Consider the following 8944-nt stretch of genomic DNA (forward strand, 5'->3'; position numbering starts at 1 on the left):
ATATAAAAAATGTGTGATAAAAAATAAACTAATTTTATTATATAGAGACAACTTATGGTTGTTATTTCGTGCAACTTCTTGCAATCATATACTCAATCTATTAAAAACAACGTCAAATAAGTGTTGTAGATAATACCAACATCATTTAGCTCAAGTGGGATAAAAATCACCTTTAAAAATCCCAAGTTTAAAAATCACAAAGGCACATAATGATTTTATCATTTACCAAGATATCATATAAAGATTTCGAAATAACATGTATTTGAAGCATGAATATGTAATATATGTTAATATGTGAGGAGGACAACTTGATATAAGTGACGTAGTGTGTGTGGTCACCAAACCATCTCATCTAAAACACAAAACATGTTGTTTTTCACTTTCTCAAAACTTTAAGTGATCACATAAATTCAATGATTAAATATAGAGACATGCAAGGACCTTTTTAATATATATTAATCGAGGATATATAGACAACGACTAGATATAAAGTCACAAATGATTCACATAAATAAGAATGATAGAGAATTTTTGCATTCTTCATAAAGATATTAGCTATGCCACTAATTAGTATGCACAATCTGCTTATTATGATAATTAAGCTTAGTATCAATTCAAATCTCAATTTGAAGTAGATAATGACTTTAAGGAAATCAACTTTTGGATTAGAGAGATGCATATATGACTTTTAATAATTAGGACAACCTACTATCATACTTGATACATTATCAAAAATAATCTCAAAACATATTAATCCAATATCAGAAATCAAAGAGTATCAATTTGCTCTATGATAAAGTCATAGAATTATGATAAAGTCAAAACTGACCAGTTTCAAAGAATACCAATTTACTCTATGAAGATCATTTTATCTGGAAATGTATAAAACACGAAAAACGTAGGATATTCCGAGACCTTTCCAGAATGGTAAGGCTCGTTAAAAACGAACAAGTAATGAATTCAAAAAACAAATATTTGTGGACTGCAAATGCAGAATCAGCTCCTGATTATGATAGTATTTTGATATTTAAGACATCGAAATCACAGAATATGATAATGGAATGTAAAGACAAAACGTAGATATCGAAAAGAGGTTTCCAGAATGGTATCGTTCAATATTTGGACCAATATTCAATTACTATGAATTTTAGAAGTGACAGCAAATCAACTTGCATCATATATTACACAAAATGCAGATTTTGGCATACTTATAGGCAGATTTTAGAAATACACGAAAAAGAAAAATTGTAGATGATCAAAAGACCTTTACAACGAGTATAAGCTCAATAAATTCCGATGGACTAAAAACATATACCAATATCATCCACAAAAGTTAAACAAAAGTAAACATAAGCATGATCACTAAAAATATAATATAACATGGAAGATATTAATCATATCCAAGTAAACAATTTACTATGCCAATATCAAACCAATCAATAATAACAAATATACAGAGAGAGACACAAACATATTAAGATTAAGCAAATATATATTACTCAAACTAGATAGAAAACAATTTACAATACCTACAACCAAAGTCATACCATGCATATGTAAATGTAGATGAATTCACAAACTTACATATATAATATCGTAAATCTTAACCAATTAAAGTTGTAGAAAATTGATGGACAAATATCTTAAATCTATTAATTCTGACAAACAACAAATTTAGTGTGATTTTTTTTTTTTTGAGAAATGCAAGATTAACATATAACTCAAATATAGACGTTTATTTAGTATAATATCATAAAATGTAAAGAATAGTGAAAGGAGGCGTACCTTAAAATCTTACATTCTTGTAAGTTCAAGATCCCTTGCTTCAAGAAAATTCTTTACCCAAATCAATGATAAAAACCTTTACCATCCGAAAGTATAACTCGCTCTTTGCACCAAAATAAGTGCTCTCGATTATCCCATCTCAAATTTTCAAATCATGATCCTTTTGAATATGAGTACACGAATAGCGAATCTTACAACATAGAAACAAAACAGAATAGCGAATCGTGCTGATAACGTGTTATGTAATAATATATGTAAAGAGATTGTTGAGAGAGATAGACAAGAGAGAAAGGAGAAGATGTGATTGTATATATCATATGTGTTACACACATGTCCTTTATATAAGATTACAAAATCAGTTATAAGTAAACCAAAGGTCTAGTTAGTGAAAAGCCAAAGTTTGGCTAGTGAAAAGCCAAAGGACATCCACATAAATATATTATTTATAACACCGATTAATTATTTTAATTATTTTTTGATTATTCGATTAATCGTTGACTTTTCGGATTTCCGATTTCTAGGATTAGTAATGAAATTTCGATAAATCGACGAAATTCTTAAACGCCAGTGTAGACGGAGTTTTGAAATTTGGTTTATTGCATTTAGGTATTTAAATGGTTCCAGATTTTCCTTCCACATTCAGAATGACCAATAAACGTGCTCACATGCACCAGTACCAAGGGCCCCACATCAACCGCGTAGTTCAACTGAAAATAAGGAAATTAAACAGTCATAAAATTATAAACTGAATATATGACGGAGTCGCACGATATTTATAACAAAACTGTTATGCCTAAATCAAAAAATAGCTTAACGAAAAAAATTTGTGAGAGAAACATTAACATGATGCTTTATTTTTCAAAGCAGCAAAAGTGAAATTTAAAGTAGAAAGTATATGAAAAGAAAACTCGAAACATAACAGATTTAATTTGAATGCGAGTTAGTGACATTACATAAGATATCCTGTCAAAGAAAAAAAAGACATCACATAAGATAAACTAGTCAAAAATTAGTAAAGGTTAAAAGCTAAAGTTAATTAAAGTTGGATTCGTGCGTGTACATAGACACATGTTAAGCGAGTAAGCGCTAAATTTGATATACTTAGCTTATTTTGATTGATGAAGTTTTTGGATTATATGCAGGGGTTCATATTATTAACAAGTAGTAGCCCGTCAATTAAATATATGAAATTTGATCTTTAGCATTTGTCCACGAGCACCTCAGATAAAAACCAATTGAAGTTATGTTAGATACTTGGATGCTGAACTTGACTTCACTTGACTTATAATTCTTATCTTATATGCTAAGAATGTAGCCAAAACACTTGAATCCTCGGTTTCTAAAAAAACTAACATTCATGGGTTTGATATTCTGTCTTCTTGCCTTAGTTCCATATGTTATGTGCCAAGTTACAGGTACGCCTCCTCTTTGTATTCCTCGATCAATCTAAATTCATGCAATATAATAACAACCAAGCTAACATGCAGAGTTCATAAGCATAGACTGTGGAGGATCAAGCAATTATACTGACCTCAACACTGGCTTGCCATGGATTTCGGACTCCGGAATTATTAGCTCTGGACAATCAGCTGAGCTGGAGGATCCAGAGGCAAGTTTGCCACAGTATCGAAAACGCAGAGACTTTCCTGTTGATGACAAAAAGTACTGCTACACTCTGAGGACTCAGGAGAGGAGGAGGTACCTTGTTCGCGCAACGTTTCTATATGGAAACTCCAAGAGTACTTTCCCCAAGTTTCAGGTTTATTTGGATGCAACCAAGTGGTCAACTGTGAGTATTACCAATGCCTCTGAGGTACATGTGGAGGAAATGATCATTAGGGCTCAGTCGAATTCTGTTGATGTCTGCTTGTGTCAAGCAACCACGGGTTCTCCTTTTATTTCCACTCTTGAGCTGCGGCCTTTGAATCAGTCAATGTATGCTACGGAGTTTGAGGATGAATTTTACTTAAAGGTAGCAGCCAGAGTGAATTTTGGTGCTACGAGTAAATGAAGCTATAAGGTATGCTCTCGGCTTCTCTTGTAATTTGAGAAGATGGAATTGTGAATGATTCCTGAATCAGATCACTATTATAAGACTAGTTCAAACAAAGAGTAAGATAAATATGCTGAATTTAGTTGTTTTCCGAATAGATTATTAGATTAGTCATGCAATTACATAAAGATGAATGTCGTCTCAGGTATCCTGATGATCCATATGATCGCATATGGAGTTCTGATCTTGAAAGAAGGCAAAAATTTTCTTGTAGGGGTTGCCCCAGGTACTGAAAGAGTCAACACAACAAAGTACATAAACACAAACGCAAAAGAGCACCCGCCATTAAAAGTAATGCAAACTGCAGTTGTTGGTACCAAAGGCAATCTTACTTATAGGCTGAACCTAGAAGACTTCCCTGCCAGTGCTCGAGGTTATGCATATTTTGCTGAAATTGAAGAATTTGAGACTTCAGAAAGTAGGAAATTTACAATAGCTCAACCTGAGATTCCTGACTACAACACTGCTGTTATCAATATTGCTGAGAATGCGCACAGAAGCTACACATTATATGAACCAAGCTTCAAAAATGTAACACTTGATTTTGTATTATCATTCTCATTTGTAAAGACCCCGGATTCGACCCATGGGCCACTCCTAAATGCTATTGAAATAAGCAAATATGTGCCGATTGCCAAGAAGACAGATGTGCGAGATGGTAAGAGTACTCATGTTGCAGCTCAAACCAGATTCTCTGCGCAAATATTGTTTGAATTTATTTACTTTACCTGTATCTAATAAGTTTTCATTTCCATATGCCAGTAAACACTCTCAATTCTCTTCGAGGCAAGTCTATGGACAGTTATATGAAGGATGAAGCTCGTGGTGACCCTTGTGTTCCTACACCCTGGGATTGGGTGAATTGCAGCACTAGTATACCACCGAGGATCACAAAAATGTGAGTTGCTTACTTTCTCATATTTTAGTAAGGGGCACCTCATATTTCAATCCAAAACTTTTTTTCATAAGAACAAAGTCTGCCCAAATATAAAAACTTTAATAGAATAGCATGAAAATACGAAAGATTATGATCAATGCTAAAACTATTAAAAAATTTGGTGCTTCTGCCAAAGAAAAAATGTGTTAGGTCCATTAGAATCCTAGGTCGCATTCAGCCTGGTCCTTTGACAACCTGAGCTTCATTGACACAACCATAAACTACCTTGACGGTCTATTCCCAAGTTTGTAACATATATTTCACTAATATGACTAACAAGACAATGCACATTCAGGTGATTTACTGATAACTTTGTACAGTGCACTGTCAGGAAGGAATGTGGAAGGTGAAATCCCACCTGATCTAAATAATATGGATGGATTGATCGAGTTGTAAGTTCAGTAGAACAGTGACAACTATATGGTTTTTCAAGTATGTCATAAACCAAAACCACAATCTGATTGCTTCTTTTATATCAGGTGGCTGAACGGAAGCTCCTTCGAGGGTCCAATCCCTGACATGACTAACCTCATCAATTTACAAATTTTGTAGGTTTTGTTCCTCTTTGTAATTTCATACTACTGATTGGCACAGATAGATTTAAAAATTTCATGACCACTTGTTACATTTGGTGATATGCAGGCATCTAGAAACAATAAACTCACAGGTCCAATACATCTTGTTTGGGCAGTTTGCCAAGCTTAAAAGAACTGTATGGAAATATTAAACAAATCCCTTTAGATCAATAAAATGTGACTGAATGATGCCTTTCCTATTTGAAGTCACTTAAAACACTTACTTTTTTGCAGATGTAGATAATAACTCTTTGACTGGGGATATCCCCTCCACATTGCTAAAAGGAAAACTAATTCTTAGGTGAGTATGCTTCTTGACAGAAATGTGTAACAATTTTGAATATTTGTCTAGTGGGATATCCCAGATCTCATAATTTGATACAATATTCATTTTAGTGTATTTCTTTGATAATGTGCCTACTTGCACCAGAATCTGCAACATTATGCTGATTGTAACCCCGATAATTGGATAATAGAGACAAAATTATTTATCTGATTTATTGATAAAAAAATTGGTATAACATTTTGTCTTGCAGTTATGAAGGTAATCCTGGTCTAAGGGACAGCACTAAGCATAAAAGATATCGCAGAATGATTGTTGGAGTTTCAATTGGATTGCTAGCGATTCTTCTCCTTCTGTTTTTAGGAACTTTTTATATATTGTATCATCTTCAGAAAAGAGGTGGTTCAAGAATAATGGAAAAGGTATGCACTTCCCTAGTGTTATCATCATTTTTTGTTAATTCTCTATTTCTTCCTTTAATTAGTACTGCAAATAATTGTAATGATTAGTCCCAGTTTTTTGTCATTGGGTGGTGGTATGTGTACTAGTACTAACCAGTCCTCAGCATATTGAATAGAACGAGAGCAGGAATCGGATTGATGAAGAAGTTTCATACCATATAACATTCGCTGATATAGAAGAATTTACTAAAAGCTTTTCTAAGCAAATAGGTAAAGGAAGTTTTGGACCTGTGTATTTTGGAGAAATGAAAGATGGAAAAGATTTGGCGGTTGAAGTGATGGCTGATTCATCCATCATGGAAACCGACAATTTGTTACTGAGGTAATTATATATGCATTCTTTGTATAGACTTCTACATTCAGAGTAATTGCATCATTCAAGTAGCTAACCCCCTGTTTCTCTCTGTTGTAAAGCAAAGCGGATATATATTCTAGAAATGTAACCAATAAACAGTTGCAAGTATTATCAGAAGTTTCAGTAAGTATTCTTGTAAACCTTTGCAGGTTGCTCGCTTGTCTAGAATTCACCACAGAAACTTGGTTTCTTTAATTGGATATTGTAAAGAATCACATCAGAGTATGCTTGTTTACGAATACATGCACAATGGAACTTTGCGTGATCACATACATGGTACATGTCTTTTAGCCTATTTGACGATTGATTAGACAAAAAATATAATTGACGACATATATTTACTTACAGATTCTTCCAATCAGAAGTCGTTAGACTGGCTCTCCCGTCTTCAAATTGCAGAAGATGCAGCTAAAGGTTGGCAGCTGACATTTTTTTTCACCTAGTGACAATTTTTAACCAATACTGAAGCTGAAATTGAACATTACCTGCAGGCCTCGAATATTTACACTCTGGATGCAACCCAAGTATTATTCACGGTGATGTAAAGACAAGCAATATTCTCCTCGATATCAATATGAGGGCAAAATTATCTCATTCTGGACTGTCAAGGCAAACTGAAGATGATCAAACCCACGTATCAAGTTTAGCTCAAGGGACTGTCGGATACCTTGATCCAGGGTAAGCCTTACCATGTGATTGTCTATACTAATCTCTTCCTTTACCCTCATCCTGACAGGGTTAATTTTTCACCCAGGTACTATGCAAACAAAAAATTAACTAAAAGAAGTGATGTATATAGCTTTGGTGTTGTTCTCTTAGAACTGGTTTCCGGAAGAAAGCCTGTATCAACTGAAGATTCAGGCACTGATTGGAACATTGTTCACTGGGTAAGCACACACATATCTATATTATTCCATCTTTCCCACGACATCAATTAAAACATTCATGAAACGACAATCTGCACACTGGAGAGAAAAATAACTTATTGGTGAACATTAGTCTTAGAGGCTTTAAGCCCAGGTTTAAGTTATTTCTGACTTTAAGCTGAAAAATGTCGGTATGTGTAATAAGTCAGAATTTGGCTTAAAGTCAGAAATAAGCCCAAGTTATCCATAAATCACTTTTATTTTTATTATTATATTTTTAATATCTCATAAGTCATTAATAAGTCAAAATTATCCAAACAGACATTTTAAGTTGTCAGCTTATAACATAAGTCACGTTAAGTCATAAATCACATTAAGTCATTAGTCATAAACTCATCCAAACAGACTCTAAAAGACACATGCTGCAGAGGAAATGCGGCCAGTCAAGTACAATTATTTCTCTTCTAAAGTTGTCTGATTTTCTTTTTCCATCGGAATTGTTTGCTGGTTCTGAGGATGCAATGTAGTCGAATCATTTGAATTTAATAAAATGTAGGCAAGGTCTATGATCTGCAAGAGGGATGTGAAAAGCATCGTAGATCCTTCTGTAGCAGAAAAGGCAAAAATTGAGTCAGTATGGAGGATCGCAGAAGTAGCAATCCAATGTGTCGAACAACGCTCATCTTCCAGACCAAGAATGCAGGACATCATTCTGGCTATACAGGATGCAATCAAAATTGAGAAAGGAAGTGATGAAACAGTCTCAGGGAATGCAAAATCGCAGTCGTCACGCAGGACTTTATTGACCAGTTTTCTCGACATCGAAAGCCCTGAGTTATCTGATTAATCGTTAGTTACTTCAGCTTGCTATCCTGATTTATCTGATCAAAATGCAATCACTTAACAACTTCTTGCAGGAACACAGTAGCATGTATACTCTTTTCTTTAGGAATGCAGCTCTTGCAACTGATATGCCTACGGCCTATACCAAGCATCAAGTGGAGCGTAATTCGTACTCCCTCTGTCCCACAATACATGTCTCCTTTGGAAGGAATTTTTGTCTCATAATACATGTATACTTTTAGTTTTCAATGCGAATATATGGGTTTTTTGTGGTGTGTCATGGACACATGCTAAGCGCTGAAATTTTTGTATTTAGATCATTTTGATTGGCTTCTACTTCTTAATAATGTTGAATCCCCTTGCAAATACACCAACCACACCAATCAAAATGATCGCAAAAAATTCCACGTTTAACATGTGCCCATAGGCACACATAGACAAACCCTTCTTAAACAATTAATGGAGGTTGAATAAGAGTCTACATTCATGCATTTACTAGAGATATAAGTGAGAAAATGTTAATATATGCTTTCTTAATATGCTTAATTTTTCCAAAAGAGATATGTATTGTGAGACCAGGGAGTAACTTTTTATCTCTTTTATTTGTCCACTCGTCCCGACTGCTTTTAAATTATGATCGTGGTAACAATTTGTGCTTTGTTGGCTGCATAATTTAAGTGCTTTTTTTGAGAAGCCAGCTTCCGCTTTTCTTACATCATTTGTGTATAAAGTAAGAAGTTCTTAAAAAACTTAACACTTTAAATCAGTTATAAGTGTTAACTTGTT

General features: G+C 34.0%; 1 pseudogene; it reads left to right on the forward strand.

The window, feature by feature from the left end:
- The first annotated feature begins 3108 nt into the window (after positions 1–3108).
- On the forward strand, positions 3109–8697 carry LOC135148089 (probable LRR receptor-like serine/threonine-protein kinase At1g67720; annotated as a pseudogene).
- Positions 8698–8944: the final 247 nt, after the last annotated feature.

Source organism: Daucus carota, chromosome 7 (genome assembly GCF_001625215.2).
Source record: "Daucus carota subsp. sativus chromosome 7, DH1 v3.0, whole genome shotgun sequence".
Taxonomy (NCBI): Eukaryota; Viridiplantae; Streptophyta; class Magnoliopsida; order Apiales; family Apiaceae; genus Daucus; species Daucus carota.